Source organism: Harpia harpyja, chromosome 4, assembly GCF_026419915.1.
Source record: "Harpia harpyja isolate bHarHar1 chromosome 4, bHarHar1 primary haplotype, whole genome shotgun sequence".
NCBI classification, from domain to species: Eukaryota; Metazoa; Chordata; class Aves; order Accipitriformes; family Accipitridae; genus Harpia; species Harpia harpyja.
The window spans coordinates 54,998,240-55,017,449 of record NC_068943.1 but is presented as its reverse complement, the minus strand read 5'-3'; the positions used below and the strand labels follow the sequence as shown (position 1 = coordinate 55,017,449).

General features: G+C 41.2%; 1 long non-coding RNA gene across 1 annotated transcript in view; it reads right to left on the bottom strand.

Annotated features, from left to right (window-relative positions):
• The window catches only part of LOC128141110 (uncharacterized), a 35,742-nt gene extending 16,764 nt beyond the window's left edge, over positions 1–18,978 (bottom strand). Inside the window, exons 1-2 of the long non-coding RNA XR_008234909.1 lie at positions 18,893–18,978; positions 12,743–12,857 (exon numbers count right to left, since the gene is read on the bottom strand). This is a non-coding gene — a long non-coding RNA (uncharacterized LOC128141110). The remainder of the gene's footprint in view (positions 1–12,742; positions 12,858–18,892) is intronic.
• Positions 18,979–19,210: the final 232 nt, after the last annotated feature.

Below are 19,210 nucleotides of genomic sequence, written 5' to 3'. Positions count from 1 at the left end.
TGAACCATTTCCTCTGAAAAGCCACTTTCCATGGAAAAATAAGGTCAAAAGAATTTTTTTTTATTAAACCTAGCAGTTGGCAGTAGCATGTTCAGGCTTCTTTTCCCTCTGTTTGAATTGTTAACCATTGCACTAAAAAATGTAATCCTTACTGAGCCACAGAGAAGGGAAAGGGGTAGCAGACCCCTCCACAGCTATGGCACAGCTGCAGGAGTCTGATCTCGAAGTCTGAATTTACAGCAGCAGTTAGCTGCAGAAGTCCCTCTGGCTCAAGGAATTAGGAAACCAGGTACTTTCAGCCTAGAGGGGATTTTCCAATCTGTATCTTTGGGCTCTTGCAAGACTTTCAAAATCTGGGGCCTGTGAGTGCCTCACAGAAGACAGCCAGATGTGTTCTCCTTGGCATTTCTTTGGGGAGAGCTTAGGTTAAAGAACAGATTTTCTTCTGTTCTTCATTTCCACAGAATTGCTCACAAACAAGAGCCAGCTCCTAGCTGCACTGAGCAGGTCCCTGGTTTGAAAAGCAAACACCAAGCCCTGAGTTGCTGTCAGCTTTCCCAGGCTGATCTTCTGCGTTGCTTCTGTTTGGCAGCTATTGCACCCCATGCCAGAAAACTCATTTCAACAGAGCACCAAAACAACAGGGCCTCAGAGGATGCTAAATGCCATCTGACCCAGAGAAACTGAGGACACAGTGGTCAAATATTGCTAGGAAATTTTGTTCTGTATTTACAGAAATAGTAATCTTAAGAAAAAACGGACCTGTCTCAAGACAATGCGTGGTTTTGCTCGAGTCTCTATGGGAAGAAAATTGCCATTTATTATTAGCACCAGTGCTGCTACAACCCACCTTGTTAATTCAAAGATTCATTTATAAGCTGCTTTGATATGTTGCACTCAGCTTTGAGCACTTTTTTGTGCAGTTTTCCCCAATCCCCCCAAGTTTGGTTGCCCTCCCCACCACCAATCTAAATTTGCTTTTATGTGCTAGGAAAACAACCGAAAAAAAAAGTGTGAATTTGCCACTTCTGAACATCTTGTCCTCTTAATTTGTACAGTGCTGGTTTGTTCAGCACAGAAACAGTACTAGAAGCAGAATAAATTCTGCAAGGCAGGGAGGGGGCAGGGAGAAGGACAGCAGAGCCAGAGAGAATAATCGGGGAGGGGCTCTGCAATGGTGCTGCTCTTCTCCATTGCCCTGCTAGCAGGCTTCGCCATGCCCCTGTCCTCCTCCTGCAACCTTGTCTTTGCCAACTGCAGACATTCAGGTTGGAAATGCCATATCCATGCAGAGCCTCTGCATGGTTTTGTCTTCCTCCTTTCTTCCCGCTTTCCTCATAAATTTGCCTTTCTTCAAATAGCTTTGTTTTAGGGCTGGTTCCCCTCCCACCCCCTCCAGCTCTCAATGCCCTGGATGCCACATGCCCTCTCAGGGTCTCTCACCCTCCTTTGGCACCCTGTGCCCTCCTTCCAGCCCATCCTCTCACTTCCCCTGCCCTCCTCCTCCTTGGGTGCAGCTCCTTCGCTCACCCAGTTTCTGTCGCTTTCCCCCAGACTCTCTCCATTTATCAGCTCCATCCCAGTTGCCTCCCCGGAGTCCTCCACTTCTCCCTTGCTACGCATTGCTCATGCTCTATACAAGGCGACAGCCAAGGAGGTCGCTGAGCATCAAGACCAGCATTATTGAGAATATATAATGAATATATATGCCAGAGCCACTCAGGAAAAAAGCTAGGGACTGAGGTGAAATGGAAAATTAACTGAAAGCAGAGAGCAAATATCTCTGTGTATCTAGGCCTAAAGACTAGAGAGGGGAGCCCTGGCAAGCTGCTCTGTGCAATGTACAGGCAGCTTAGAGAAAATGAGTAGCAGCAAATCCACAAATTAACCCAGGCAACTTCTTGAACCTCTTGCCCATTCAATTTGAACCAACATTTTGGTTGGAATAAATAGCAAGTTTTCACCTTTTAAAATAAAAAAGGGCAACTGGAAACCAGATTTTGTTATTTCAGAATATCAAGTTTTAACATTTTATTCGGCAACATAGTGAGCTGATGGCCTTTGAAAAGGAGAGAGGGAATGGCCAGCTTCATCTTTACTGCATTTATTTTATGTGACAACTTCCCTGGCCAAGATGAACACAGAAATGGACAGATCAGTTATTAGCCCAAGAGAGCCAAGTCTCCTTACATTTATGGAACAGAAACAGGCATGTAAACCACGGTAAATGATTATCTTCACCCAGGAATTTAATATCAGCTACAAACAGAAAGCAGGTCAGAATCTACACTGATAAAAGGCATCTTGCACTATTTGATGATCAGCACCATAATTTCGGTTGTTTAATCTTTTTTTCTTGGAGTGAGAACCTGCCTATTCTTTGGGATCTGTGGAAAGGTAAGGATTGCCACACTGGTATCAGCAAATAAATATGTTAATTTAGCACCAGTGATTCCAGAGCACAGACCTGCACCCCAACAACGTGTGTGAATGTCTGCCTACCACCATCTGCTGAGGAGATCTTAAATCACCCTCCAGTGCTCTCCAGAGCCTGAGGTGCAATGCGTAATGAGCAGGTTTTGCAATCAGTTGGAGTGGCCTGAGGATTGCAACAATTCACGCCTCCACCAGGAAGCCGCCACGTGGGGTAGGTCGCACCAGAAAGCCTCAGTGCCAACCCCAGTAATGGACTGGTGTTGGAGCTGTGGTGCCAGTACAGCCTGATGGCTGGGGCTATCTCCAGGAGATTTTTCCCTAAGCTGTCCTGTAAAGCTGAGGAGTGTCAAAGGAAGACTGCATGCAAACAAAGGAAAAATTACTTTCAATAGCATGGCTGATGGCTGTCCAGAACAACCCCCAAAAGGCCTAGCCAGAAACTCTGTATTTCACTAGCACAATTATGGCCTAATGAATCACTGCAATTACCAGTCATATACTACTAAAAAACATTTCTGAATCTGTCCAAAAATATACACATTTTCTCAGTATATGTCTGTGGAAGGTAAAGTGGTGAGAGCACAAATGCATTTGTGTCATCAGCCTTCTCTCATGGCAGTGAATGGTACTGGGCTTGGAACAAATGCGTGTTCCTTCTATGCTTCAGTCATCTCCAGCACCTGTGAGAATAACATAGTCCCCAGCTATACTGTCACCACAAGCATTACTTGCTGCAGCCGTTTCTGCAAGAGCTGGAGGAGTCCCTCCCCAAAACAAGTCCAGCATGTGGACAATAGGGTTTTATTGCCAAGTACCACAAATATATTCCATTTGGATACTGGCAAAATAATGTCTATCCAGAGATCTGTTACCCCTTAGAGAGAACTTGTACGTAACTGTTCACACAGGGGCCACTTTGCTTGTAAAGCAACCTCTTGGTCAATCCCTCTTTCTCCTTGTAAGAGATGCAGGAATGTCCCCTGGTCCCACCAACCGCATGCAGATGGGTAAGAAGGTTAACCTACCAGCTAAAAGCATTTGCTCATCTGTCATGTGAGACCTGCTCCAGAAATTTCTACACCCGATCACGGTCCCTGACAAGCCGTGTCCCCTCATACCCCTCCCGAGGAAGGCAACTTCTCAAACACAAGGAAACAGTTAATGATGTACTGCTGCGTGGTGGAACATAACTGATACTGAATAAGCCCAGGTATATGACTTCTGGTCTATAGCAGATTGATGTAATCATATCTTTTTTTTAATTTTATCTATATAGAGAAATAAACATATGCACAGACCATGTTTATTTCACTCTATCAAATATAATTTTAACAAACATGACACAATTTTTACTGTGTAACAGAATGTCTCTGTTAAATGTTATAAGTTTCAGTGCTTTGTAATTGTATTTCAATAGGCACAAAAAGTATTTCACTGCACAGTGAATGCATTTCATTAAATAGTATAAATTTACACTCTGTTGTAAATGAATGTTCATTTTACATTGTATTTTTTTTTTTACTGCAGAATGTTGCCATTTTAGTATTCACTGTAATCACTCCACTGTGTTGCAAGCAAATGTCATTTATATGATATGTAAAAATTCAGAGAATTCAATTTAAGGGATCTCAGTCTGAAGTATAAATACATGCAAGCCACGTAACACAAATAAACTTACTCCAGATGGTTGCTTATAGCGATAAAATCAAATCTCACCATCCTAAGGAATTAAATTCCCAGTACAAATATAGGCAATTCTGTACAGTTTCTGCTGACCAAAATGGCCAGAAAATTAGCACCAATCCAAACATAATAAATGTAATGAAGTTTTTGCCACTAATAAGAGACCAAACATTATGTTTTCTACATGGTTTAACAGCTTTTCCGTCTGAATGTTTTTGAGAATCCAGAGATTCCCCCAGCTATCTGCCCCAGAAAATACTTTACGTGTAAATATCTAGAAACAGAAAACTACTGATACAATAAAACAAACGATTCTAAAAGCAACAATGCTTTATTTGCTCCTCTACCATTACAGCTGCCTGGAGAACTTACAGTACAGCCCAAGAGCATTAACAAACAGCCAAGCTATTTCTTCTCTGTTGATAGCCACCTTATTGCTTTCAGCAGCTAGCAAATTAAACCTTCAAAATAATTCTCATGTGCACTGACTGTAAAGTGAATTTAAATTAAAGTAATACATTACAAGAAAAGCGAGTACCTAGCCAGAGTTCTCAGCAGCCTCCTTCTTCTTCCAAAACCATCCTCAGTGCACACAAATATAGTTACACAGTTCACACCTGCCAACATACATCTGCACATACCATATGGAGCAGGACACACCTTATCCCAGCACTCGCACACATATGTATTTGCAAACACCTCCTGCCACTGGGAGACAGATGAGTCCAGCCAAGCACTACTAAAAACAAACAAGAAATGCCTTGCTGTCCATTTCTTCTCTGTCAGCACCCACACGTCCTCCCCAAGGGCGGGTCAGAGCACAGAGGAAGCTTTAAAATGGCAGTATTCACCCCAGCCATACTAAGCAGATGAAGGCCTGTGACTGTCCCTTTACAGATGAATATGAAGCCAAAGAAATGAAGTTACTCACTCAACATCACAGAACAAACCTACACCAGGACAAAGACTTGAAGAGAAATCTTGCATAGCCCTGCTGGTATCCTTCTCCCTGTATTTATCTATAGATAGTTCCCAAGCTTCATGTTTGGACCTGGGAGCAGTCTGCGAGGCTGTCTCGTGCCTTTCACTTGCTGGCTGCAGTGCAGAGCTAAAAATTACACTGAGAAGATTTTAATTGCTCTGTTTCCTGAGGTGGTGCAAAAAGGGTGGAGGTGAACTGATAGATCTGAAGTGCTCTAAAACAGTCTATGGCTTCAAACACACACAGCTGCTTTGCTCCCAGGCTGCTGGAGAGATCCAAGCCTCAAAGTCTGGACATGCCAATGCAAGTGAGCTGAATTACATTTCTCAGAGGTAGTTATTCTTGGTAGTTATCCTGATGAAAGTCAGCTTAGGTGAGAATTAGGGAACCCACCTATTACCAATTTATTTATTAAATAATAATTAAATAATATATTATCTGAAATCCTGTTCCTTTTGGTTCTGTGCACATATAGCTCAGTTCTGGCTGCTTCTGTACCTCTTGCTTGAAGATTTTAGGTTACACTTAAGAACAATCCTAAAAAATCTCTGCTCTTATTCTAGGTCAAACTCAACTTAAAGTTAGCTACCTGCAAGTAACCCCCTGCAAGCATCTCAACAGGATCATCACAGCAGTAATGGCTCTAAGTCAGGCATTAGGCACAGTCAGATTTGGAAATGGATATAAGCAGACTGCATCAACACTGTGAAACCCAACAGGCATTCAGAACAAACATACAACATGGAGCAGGAGAGAAAACCAGCAGCAAAATGTGAGCAGCCCTTCTCATGGTAGGTATTGTTCTTCCATGGGACCACAGAAATACCAAGAGACATTTTCTCATGGGGCTGCCCCGCCCCTTGCAGAGCAGGGCAAACACCATTAGGCTTGCTCTACAGTGGAGATGTCACAAGGCTCTCCAAAGCAGCCAGAGAGCCATTCAGCAATTCACTGGGGATAGATATGCAACCTACATCTCCTGAGACCCTACCTGTTAGCAGGCAGCTGCCTGGTCTGTGTCTCCAGACGTTTTCCATGAAGTTTGTGCTGGCGAGGGACACTCAGCTGGGAAAAGCTCAGGGCTCTTCCACCTCAGCTGGGTCAGGATGTTATGCTTAGTGCGCTGGCACCAGCTCTGTGTCTGCAGGAAAGGCCAGCTACTATAGCACTCTATTACTGATGCTCACAGTTTTCCCACCCTGCAAAAGCACGTTTCACCTACTCCTCATTTACATCCCAACAGAGCATGGCTTCAATTATCAGCTCGTTTAGTTTGAGATGTGCAGGGTAACTAACAAGCTTTCTTCTGAAACCTCAGACACTTCAGAGGATTGGAATTTAGCACTGCAAACCTTAACAAAACCAGGTCTGGCTTAATTCATTTTTAATATCCCCTCAATGTCAAACAAGGAATTCCTTCATCACAGCCAATACAAGTCCTCCAGACTCCCTTTCACACAAAGTTGTATGTCATGACTCTCCTTAACCTTATGCACCAACACATATGAAGCATCAGCTCATTTTATTACTCTGTGCAGTGCAGCTTTGATTACCAAAATCTGTTCTATACATTCTTGAGAAAAGTCTGGTAACTGCTGGCATTAGCATGTAGTTCCTCCTGGATTATTCCTCAGCATTTTAAAGCTGCTCATGGCGTTGCTTGGTACAAGATTGGATTTACGGCATTGCGTTTCCCGATTCAGCCTTCCAGGTTGGAAGTTTCCAACCACAGTTCCTTGGAAGCCTGTCAGTTATGCATGGGTCCAGCATCGGAGCAGTTTAGGTACCATTTTATAGAAAGGGACTGATATTGCCGGACAGGAACTGTGTTATCTGCACTGCAGGTCACCGAGTACCCTGTGTTTGCTGCTAATTAAATTCACTGTTGGAAGCTCCTTACATCTCCACGTGATACGTAACTGCAGAGCTGGATGTTGCCCCTAATTGCTTTTTGTAACAAGGTTATAAAAGTCATGCTGTTATGTTCAGATATGTCAGGGCCCTGACAACAGTACATGATCATAAATGACATTAATACCACACTGTATTGTACCAAAATTGGATATTAATGCGGAAGTTTCAGTCCTTTTTCGGTATGTTCTTGCTGTGATCATTCAAGAGCTGTATTTACGCGGGAGGGTTAAGGAACATTAAAATAAAATGCAAAGTGAAGTTTGGGGCTATCTTTAAACTTAACACATCATTTTGGTTATAAGACACAAGATGGTCTGTATGAGCAAATATTATTAATTGCCAGGTTACACGATTTCTCTAATAGCATATTACCCTTTGTTTTCTTCAATCGAACACTGAAGCAAACAAAATGAATGAGTACATAGCAACACAGCTTTGCTTGCGATGACTGATTACGTTACTTGGCAAGGAGTTAAGTGCCAAGTGATCACTGTATACAACACGACCAGTGGCCTTTCCCCTGCTAAGAAAGAACTGCCGCACAGTTCATCACTTGAGCAAAATGGATAAGAGGGACAGAGCTGAAACTACACAAATCCATCCCAGATATCATCGGTTTTAGTCTCATCCATGAATGAGCTAGGGGAAAAAAGCAAGTTAACCCAGCCTGAAACAAGCCTCTTGGCACTAGCACTGTTGCTATTTCCATCCAAAACCCACATTCCTTGGGAACCTGACTCCTGTGGAAGCCTTTCCTGGGCACAATGTCCTGCGCTACTGGGCAAAAGATTAAAATTAAGTCTCAGATGATTCACCCAGGCCAAGCAGGAGAAAAGTGTTCCTAATGTTTGTTTCACCAATGGGTACATTCTGCCACTACTTGTACTTTCACAGACTCACCAGACATCAGAGGCAGAATTCATCCACGCAGGTTTTGATATGTGAACTAGCAGTCTGGGTTTGCTTTATGTAGGGAGAAGTGCTACTAGATCATGGAGTATTTTTCTACGGTAATTGTCTAAAATTGGTCAGGGAAATTGTTCCTTAGAAGTGCTTATTGCCCATTTCTGAAAATAGAGCACCAGCTACCAGATCAGATGGAGGTACCTCCACTGCAGAGGGTACAAGTGCCACACTAAATGACCCCTGCAAACCAAACCCATGTGGCACAGACTTGCCCAAGACCAATAGCAATTGATTGTTAGCTAGTTAATCAGTTAATCACACTCTGATATGCATTTGGCCTAGAAAATGCTCACTAGTCCTACATATGCAACGTGTTTACATTAACATTTTGGAAGGCTTAGCAGCTTCCAAGTTCTTTTATGTTTGCATACAGCAGAGATCTCTAGGAAAATCTGATCAGGGAGCACAGCGTAACTAAATTATTATAACAGACACCTGTATGAAAACAGTCTTAAAGCTATGCAACTGCAATCACTTTACACACAACTTGCTTGCCGCTATCTCATTATATTCTTTATCTATTGCTGAGTCAAGAATAAAATCCAATTTTGCCAAACATTTTAAGCAAAAAATAAAGGGCATGGAACAGTCCTTTCCCAAAAGGCTTTCTATTTAGACATGCCCTTATCCAAGAGCAGGGTAATAAAACATTTTAGCCCTTTCCAACAGTCAGTTCTCAACAGAATCAAAACCATCAGCAGCACATCTCTAACTAAAAAGCACCACTAAACAAAGCTTGCCTTGCTCAGGAGCAGTAGCTCACACAACTTTACATCAAGTTTTTCAGCTTACAAACAGATGAAAAGATTAGGTTACCCTGTCTCTTTGCATCTCTCAGAGTCCTTTACATTTCCACCAGGAATCCAGGTAGAACTTCAATGGCTTTGGTTTGTCTGAAGCATATTTCCAAAGGTGGCATTCAGTCTCAATCTGATCATGAGTGAGGCAAAGGGGGGAACATTCACACAACTCACTGAATGCTTCTGTTTCAAATGCATGGCAGAAACTTCTTAAATGATTTCTCAGATGGCAAAAAGAAAACCCTGGGGGATCAAGGCATTATTTGTTGTTCTGTGCCTGGAACATCTGAGAATTCTCTGTAATGGAAGAGGAGACCATGGGGAGCTGCAGATGTTCCCAGCAGCATCTCTGCAGCAGCAAAGGCAGTCCCTTCTAGCAGCGCCCAACATGACAGCTGTGTCACAGAGGCCTCAATGACACTAAAGCTTTAAGATCACAGTGTTCGCCAGTAGACAAGGGAGATAATACCCAGCTGCATATTCACATTCTTACAAGATAGTTGTAAAAACACTAGGCACTTGACTACACCAGCAGCTTAGCACCATTTCTTAGACCACTACTAGTTTCTTATCATAATAAAAAAAGATAACAACTGCTTGTACTCAGGTGCAGTAGAGACTTTATGTTAGCTTTCTGTCAGTGACGTGTCACCCTGGCTCTGACATGACGGGGATTGTGCCGATAAGAAGATAAAGCATCTCTGTTTCAAGAGCCTCTACAAGTTAAAAAGCACCATTTTACAGGGGATTAATTACATACAGATTCACACATCCTTACATTTGCTTACTGGCGGTATTAAAAAAAAAAAAGAAAACAGTGAGAAAGATTTCAGCATGTACATTATGTAAAGAATCATGAGGATGACATTAGAGGGCTGCAGAAAGCTCAACAGACCAGCATTAGAGGCTGGTGGGAACATGTTTACTGAGCTGGTTGCTGATTCTTATTTGCAATTCAAGAAGCCTGTGATTGATCAGACCATTGTTTCTTCTTTTCTGACTGAAGTCCTTTCCACCCTCAGGGAAATACCAAAGAACAATTAGTGAATAATGCACTTAAGGTATAAACCTGTGGCATTTGGTGGATATTTTAACTAATGCTGGCATTTCATTTAATGGTATCACATAAAGAACTATACAGCCTGATTTCCCTCACACTATTCCAATCAACAGCAATTGCAGTCTGAGTCTCAGGTTGAAGATCATATTTGCGAATTAGATTTTGGGGGGTGGGGGAAATAAACCTGTTAATCCATGGTTTGATCAAAAGTTTGAAAGCTAGTCTTGTAATGAAAGGGGGAAATCTTGGCTGCGAAGTCAACACGAGCCTCATCCAAAATTTCTCACAGCTCTTTTAATAGCATAAATGTTTCAGGCTAGTACATCTGGGTCTCTGGAACAGTGGCAGCAGTATTTCAAATATTCTCAAAGCCAGCTACTTGGATGGGCTTGAATTGGTGACAATAATTGCGAAGATTAGCTTCTCAGGCCAAATAGAAACGAGCCAGGGCCACGCAGGCAGGCTTAGTTCTCTCACAGGAAACACGTGAGCAAAGAGGGATGCCAGGGCTCCAAAGAGGAAAAGCTGGAGGGCATATCAGCACACGTACTGAGTGGCAGAAAATTAACAATTTTGATACTGCAGCTACTCCAAAACACTTATCATTGAATACATAAAAGCAAAGAATAGAATAGTAGAAATCAGTGCAAAACTAGAAAATATCTGGCATGTTTTGGGTACCAAATAATCAGTATTTGTTCCTCAAATTGTAACTGCTGAACCAAAACTTCATTTAGGCCACAGAAGGCACCACAAAGGATACATCAAGCAGCATTCAGCAAAGCAGCACGTATCAGACCTTTCCCACCAACAGGATTCTCCAAACAGACCATTTAAGGCAGGTCACAAAATGGCAGGATACCAGCTGTTTGCATTTACTTTATTTCTCATTACTTTCCCTAAACAAACTTTTTCTTAAGACAAATCTGACTGAATTTAGATATAACACTGCCTCTTGCTCCAACCATTTTAATCAATTTGATAAGCAAGCCAGATTGTATGCCAATGCTTCCAACAATTAACTTGCAAGAAATCCCATGATGAACCTTAGTCTCTTTTCACACTGATTTTATTATACTCGCAGATCTTTACACTTGTTCATATACAATTTGAAAATAAACACTGCCAGGCTAGAACACAAATTGGTGACCTAAACGTTTCAGAAAATGAAATGATATATGCCTTAGCCGTCCTGCAAGGCTTGCAGAAACTGAAAGAAGTATCACCAAATAACTTGAATTCAATAATTCCCCAGAAGCACCAGTTCCCCTAACCTTAGGAAATTCTGATGCAGCTCATAAGGGAAAATACACCTCTCTGGAGCCAACTACAAAAGGAGAAAGTGGGATGCTCAGGAAAAAGAAAACACTGAAAAAAGATTAATACACTGGGAGATATATATGAAAAGAAGGGGCAGAAAATTTCTTGTCTGCCAAGCAGTACCCTGGGCCAGAGGGTTACAGATCCATCCTGCACTAATGCTTCCTCTCTGTTTTGATCACAGCCACCTTTATTTTTTCATTTATTTTAAATACTGGCTTTGAAGTTGTCGGTTATGGGAATGAAATAAAAGGATGCATTACAAAACATCTCTTGATTGGCCATTTGGTCTGACCAGCTGAGCTTCTTTTAAAGTTATGCAAGAGAAGCTGAGTAGGCCCTCAAGCACAGGAGGCTCATGGCCTTAACTGGAGCCTGATCAAATCATTGTCTTCCTATTGGAGGATGCAGTCTTGCAACCCTGCTGCTGAAACAGTCCTTTGATAACACCTTGTGGAAAATTGGCAGAAGCAACCATTTAATGTCACATTTCTGCTTTTACTGTACAGCTCTTATTACTTTATATGCATTAAAAATACATGGCTACTTATAAATCTTTGATTACACTATGCACTAGACTTGTTACATTTTTCACCTCCTTCCCAGGACAAAATCTACAGAATGCATTTATGCCATACAGGACGTGGGATACTTTGCAAATTTGAACACAGGCATTCATTCAATGGAGAGCAGCAGCTGTTCCCAGGAATGGTACCAAAACCAGGAAGGCAGAATTTGTCCTTTTTAGCAAATAATTAGGTTGGGATTGTGAGAGGCAGCCTCAGCGTTACAGGGTGGTGTGTTAGGAGGTTAAGGTGCCCTCCTCCTCTTTTCATTGTCCCTCCTCTCATGTTCATATTGTAAGATAAGCATGACCAGAGACTCTTACCAGATGAGCTGGTATGATTATTTTTTACAGCTCCAGGCAAGAAAAATACCCCATGAAAGGGACATACTTGACAGGATAGCCAAGTTTCCTAAAAAAGTGAAACAGTAGCCTACAAACCTACCTAGTAGTTGGAAGAAATCGCTCATAAAAGATGCATAGCAGCTATTGAGCACATTCATTGATCCAACCTCCTACCAACAGCACTCTTGACAAAGCCACCAATGTATTGCCTTATTTGCAAGCATTTTCCACCTTTCTCAGCCTTCAGCCCTACTCCTCATACCTTCTGCTGCTGCAACCCTACTTCCATGTAGCCATCACAGTCCTGTGCTGTTCCACTGGCCACCCAGTCCTCAGCAATCAAGTACTACCATCACAATACCTCCCAGCAAGGCCAGTCAGCCTGTATTAAACTTGCTGCAGAGACAAGAGCACCCCTGGGGAACGTCCTTACTCCCCGGCAAATGCAAGGTGCGAATCATTCCAAGGCCCATGAAGCTGCAGAGGCCTCCTAAAGAACACAGTTTGATAAGCTGAGAGAACTAGGAATATAGCGAGGGGAATGCTAAGAAGAGGAAAAAGCAAAAATAAATAGCAACATGCAAAGCAAAGATTTTGGAGGTATACATCACACTGCCTGAAAGAAATCCCACTGTAATTCTTGCCACACCACCCATTGCCTTGAGACTTACCACAATAAAGTAGTTGTGCTATCTTCCAGTTTAAAGCTGATTTTAGAAGAAAGAGATGTTTCTCTGCCCATACTTATTTTTTTCCAACAGAAGTAGTTTGACTGGATTTAGGAGTCTGAAATCACAAGACAAAAAAACCACTGTGACTTAAAGGAAGGAGTAGGGAAGACTTCTTCAATCACTCAGGTGGTGGTGAAGTGAGATTTGCACCTGGACCAGTTACTCATTAGTCTGCAGTAGGTCCTGGTAGAAACGCTTCCCTCTACTCTTAACCCTTGCAGTACCAGCACTCTCCCAGGCCCGCTTGGTGCCACCTATAGTCTCCTTGCTGACTGCTTCACCACCCTAGCACGCACACACTGCTGTATTTCATGCTTTGAAACAATCTCCTAGTGCTTAGGTATTTGTGCAGATTACAGCTAGCAGGCTCTACTGTTTTTCAGCCTCCTTTTGTTTTCAAGCCAGTTATCAGGACAGCTTCTCTTTGGAACTGCCTGTTCCATGTATCAGGAGATTATGAAGAAAATGTATTATTTCCATGAGGGCTGACACAGCCATTCTCCATTTATACTTACTGATTTTTTTTTCCCTGATGTAGTGCATTATATGAGCTCCTCTCTCAGTTTCATTTTTTTACCACCATGTTTTAATATCCTTTAGAAAATGCATGCATTATTTAGCATACTGTGGAGTGAGGATAGGCCAGGTGTGAATCATTTTACATTGCAGGAAAACCAGTTCTCTTTTCTGTATAATTATCAAATTGCTTCTACAGAGAGCATTTCTCTACAGGTAGGCTACAACACTCAGTTACCTTATGCCACTTGATAAATATTCAAAGGTCCCTACCCCAGGATTTCCTCTGAAAGGCAGAGTACTTAGAAATAGGGGACTAGTCAAGGTTAGGGGAAACAGTATTATGTGAAGCTTGGCTTCTTCAACAGAAGATCAGAATTTCTCAATAGTTAGAGCTGAATATTGAGAAAAGGAAAAGCTTTGCTTCCAGTTCCAACATTATCTGAGGAATATCAGTTATCAAAGAGGGAGAAATACACAATTTTACTGGGAGTGATAATGTGTTTTGAAGTGACAAATACTTCTTTTTTTTGGACTTGGCGAAACATAGCAGATACAGAAACCATTTGAAAAGTAGGTGACGCTATGCAATGTTACCATGCAGGCACAGTATCACCCCACCTGTGTCAAATTCATCTTAGATGACATTTCTTTTTCACCAGGGCATTGAAGCTTTCCCTTAAATATCCCCTTTTTCATGTTTTCCTTTCATTTGCTCCCCAATTAGCTTTTTCAGTAGAGTTAAACTGGAGGCTAATCCCTTTGACTTGAGGGTTGTCTGCATGAGGGTACTTGAGAGAAATCAATTCAAGCTAATTAAGGGTTTAAATTCAAGGCAGAGTCGTCAACCTGCATGAGTCCACCTTATGGATACCTGTTCACAGCAGCCTGATCACAATTAAACAGAGTTTGTTTCCGCAGTGGACAGTGTAGGCTATGTGCGTAGGACCCATCCAATTTGCCTGGGTGCATTAGCTGTCAAATTTTCACAAAACCTGCAATAGCACGTTTGCTCAGGACAACCTCCCCATGATAGCACAAAAAACCTCCCAAGCACTGGTTTGTGCACTCAATGCAGGTACGCACTTCAAATACTTCTATACCTAAATCAAACTGCAATGCCTTTAGTTCCCAGTGAACATCTACATAGAGCATTAACATGGCTTACTGCAGTATAAGATTTAGTTCAGACAAAGCATCCCTGAGCAGCCAGGCTATGCTCTCAGGTGTCACTACTTAATGTGATCAGGAGCAGCTGGGTTGCAAACTGCTGCATTTCATTCTCCTGAGCAGGGACTCGGGCTGTGAGTGCAAACTGATCTGAAGGTCCACTGTCCTCTTGCATTGATAGGGCCAACAAGGGAAATGTGGGGTGGGGTGGGTGCTTGTGTTTTGAAGGACAGATTTAAGTTGCTGGTCTGTTTTCCTTGCCCCCAAAAAAACCTCACTGCCATGTCCAAACTGTTTCAAAATGCCACTCCATTATCTGCACACAGGAACATGTGCTATCTAAAGCTCTTCTGCATGCTTCTGCTTCTGAGACATTCCAGAGCCAGAGATGACCATATAAAATGTCTTCCAACCATCTCCTCTTTTTCCCTTTACTGGGGAGGCCTCACCCCTGCCCACTGGAGCTGCTCTTTGCAGACCACCCTGTTACAAACAGCCCAATGACTGTGTCTATACCTGGGGAACCTGGCTTTCAACCTCTGCTCACAGTACTGCTTCCCTGCTAGTGCTGAGCAAAATAGAAAAAATGAGCAGACTGCTTATAGATCCTGTCCTTCCCAAGTGAGTGTCTTTGCTGCCAGGTAACAAAATCACACACCAGCTTGTGCCCTATTTTTGGCCCAGTGTATCTATCTGGCTTTTCTGTAGAATAGTTGGGCTTGCACAAGAGGAAGACAGAGCCAGAGCTTGCACACAGGCTGGGCACCTGATGCAGACATAAGGCAAGGGACTGAATTGCCTCTAGACAAGAGGGGAGCTGAACTCAAGTCCTCTGCCTCCTTGGAAAGAACACTGACCAGTAGGATGTTTTTAATTGGGAAGTACTACCTCCTCCATCTCCTTCAGCAAATAATAATAGTTACATATAATAATTTAGGAAATATTAAAAATGCCAAGAACTGCTCATGTAACACCTCCTAAAAAGAACTTTTGTGCTTTTAAAAATCAGCAGTCCAAAAATTAAATGGGAGGTTAATGTGATCCCCTTTGTGCAGCTGAGTCTGCTACATATGCAAGTGTTTTGTGTCAGTTTTTTGTACCAGCATAAGCATATGGGATCGGACACAGATGAGGAGTTCTGAACTTTTCTGCAGACAGATGAATTAATTCAAGCTGAAGCAGCAGCATAGATCTTGCACTAGCCAGTCCAAAAATAGTAAAGAAATCCCTTTTCTACATTTAGCACTGTGTGGAAGGGTTTATGTGTTCATTGATGAGCTCCTAGGCTGGCTAAAGTTTTACAAGAGCTGTATCTCTTTATTTCTACAGTCAAAAGGGTGTAGGAGTTTTGAATATTAGTACAATATTATCTCCCTTTTGCTTTCACTGCATTCAGCAAGGCTGGCTCCACTAAATAGCACATAAATCTTAACTGTCTGTAACCTATAATAGAAAGATGTTTTTGAAAAAGGGTTTCTTGGCAGACTATTATCATTTCTGTATCAGTTTTTCTTGCCTTGTTCTCTTTTTTTCTTCTATGAGAAGGAAACAGATTTTTCCTCTCTTTTTTTTCTTTTCTTTTTTTTTTTTTCCCCTGATCTTATTCTTGTGGCTGATATATAAGAGCACTGATACAATGCAGTTTTTCTTTTTGGCAGCTTTTTTAAAATGGATTCCATAGCAAGATCTGACCAGTGACAAATGACCCAGCACTTCCACTTGCAATACTAACGCTGAATTATCTGGCTTCCTGGGGTCTGATGGAGATGCAGTGAGAATTAAAAAAAATTACTGCACAAGAGCAGTAGTGACTAATGTAGGGTCTGCATGCAGAGCTTTTGACCTCAACCGTTTCTACAGTAACTGCGCGATGTATTGTGCTTTCTATTCTCAGACTCACATTGGAAGCCAATTAAATTAAAAGGCTATTCATTTCATTATATTTGTCTCCAGGATGCTCAAATAGAAATGCAAACGATTCCTGTTCAGAGTTCCCTGCATCAGAGAAACTGATATTGTACTGCTAATTTGTGACAACAATATAAACCAATATGCAATCTGCACTGATTTAAAAGATGTGCGTAGGATGTACACTGAACTTACAAAACACTGATTAGGGAGATCATGAAATTAAATCTTCTAAAGGGCACTTGTTTCAAACCCTCAAGGCAGCTCTTCTTCTTGGTTTAATCAGATAGCTAATCATTGTAACTCACACTTTCCAAGAGCCAGATTCATCAATACCAGGAAACATGGATTTGTAATACTGAACTGTTACAATCTCAGGAAAGCTTGGTGAAGATAAAAGCTGTAAAAAGGTGGTCGGTAAGAACTTTGCTGATATAAAAGAGGCAATGGAGGAAATGAGAGACTATTTCCTGCTAAAAATAAAGCACGAATCATTTGAGGACTGATCCACCAATTTGAACAATAAAGAAACATATTCCCAAATACGCTGTTCTCTTAAGAACTGGTTTTATCTCCAACTCTGTGAGAAATTAATATTTTTGTCAAATCACAGAAAAAAAATTGACATGAAACATTATTCTATTGCCTGTATTTTTATTCTAAATTAAGCTTCTGGTATAGTTCCCCACGTCACTTAGAGCGATAGTAATTTCTGATCTGGAGCAATGACCTTCCCATTGAAGGGAAGAGAGAGGACTTGAACACCATCCTGCAGGATACAAAATAACAGCCTGCAACATGCCATTTGTAGATCATTTTTGCAGGCTAGCACCCACAAATTGAGACTTGCTATCATCAATGGCAGATCAAATTTTAGGGATTTTATAATGGTCATGGTACTGAAGTCTTGTTGATAGAGTAGATGTGGGCTTATAATGGAGGCAGCAGCCCTCATTGCAGTTTATCTAGACATGGGTGGCAGGATATAATAAGCTAAACGAGGTTGAAATGACAAAAATGCCTCCAGGCTTATGAAAACCTGGAACACTATTTCTAGGAGAACCTGGCAGTTTAGACAAAATTGACAAACACTTAACTCCCTTTTCAGATAGATGAAATAATTCTGGGCTAGAATCATTCACCTGCAGTGCTGAAACTCATGGACCTTCCACCAGGGGTGAGCTTGAAGACAGTTCTCTGGGTTGAGAAAATGGACTTGCTTCCCCTCGATATGATTAAATTAGTTTTGTTTTCTTCCCTCCTTGCCTCTCAATAAAATTTCACTCAGTTGTTGAAGTACTCAAGACAGAAGAATTTAAAGTGAAAAAATTAAATTTAAAAAAGGTTTCTTAAAATGCCGTGGAAATAGAAGAAAATATGAAAATTTCATTAAGATCACATAAGCATGTCTGGTCATCCTCTACTACAATAACTAAAAGGCACCCAATAAAATGAAAGGCAATAACTAAAAGGCACCCAATAAAATGAAAGGCAACTGATTTAGAGATGACTGAAGGAGATGCTCTTTTCAAGTGTATTATTAGCCTGAAGATTTTATGCCACAAAGTAGCAAACAAGTCAGCAGTTTAGCTGGCTTCCAAAAAGCTTGAAAACCCCTACTGTATTGCAAACCAAAACACCTAGAGTGGGTTTTGTATGTGTGCACGCATGTGTATGTATTTAATATAACAGGTGGAACAGCAGAAAGCAGGCATTTTTTTCTGTAAATTGCCCTGCTGTTAAGTTTCTTGAACCATCTTCTGACATGGCTGGAATGGGCCCTGCTAGAAGAGAAGATACTGAATTAGAAAATCTATACGTCTATGATATGGAGCTTCCAGTCTTTCTGTATCCTTTGTTGCCTAATTTCCTTGCTCCGAGATAGTTTTCCTTGTTATTGTAATTCCTTTGCAGAATATTAACCTTGACATTGATGCAACACTGGTGGGGCAAAACTTTTTCTTCCTACCCCAGTTTTGCAACTTAGATGATGAGGTCTCCAAGAAGGAGGCTGTCTCTTTGATAATTTATTTTTGTTTGGTTCTCTAAGTATAAAAACCAGTTTCTAATAAAAACTCCAATAGCTTTTCAAAGCTTTTATCTTTCTGTATGACATCTTCCAGACTAAGCCTTTTCCCAAATGTGAGTTTATTTGAAAAGATAGGACAGGAAGAGTCCATCCTGAATTTTTCAGTTCATTTTTCTTAAACAGAAAAACTGTTTTAAAAGACTGATTTTCTTTTTCTACAAAGAAGGTATTTTTGGCGATTAGAAAAACCTGGAGGGAGGAACGCTAAGTGGAACTCATTGCTGCAATGTAATTATGGCCAAAGACTCAGCGAGATTTGAAGGAGGACTTGATTTTATAGAAGCAACAATATTCAGTTACAACAGCTAATGATAAAAAGAAATATAATGGAAGGGAAAGAAAACTTGTTTCATATAAGCACTTAACATAACATTGTGTTCAGGACAAGACCTGATAGGACAGATTACCTCCTTTTTTTTTTATGAAGTGTTCTGCACAATCACTTCAGGCATGTTGTACTGTCCAGTGATATGAGAAGACCCAAGATCTGGAAGTTTATTCCTGTGAAGGTAACAGAGAAAATATACCTTTAAATGTGGAAAATCCTGATGACTGTGGATATTGACAGTATTAGCAGATACTGTACCATGCACACATTCTGTTATTCTGCTTTTGGATTTTTGTTAGAACAGAAAATTAAGTACTTTTTGCATGAGTCCTGAAAAAAAGGAGAAAATTAAAAATAAATTCTATTTTCTTTGCAAACTTGAACACTTTTTAAATGT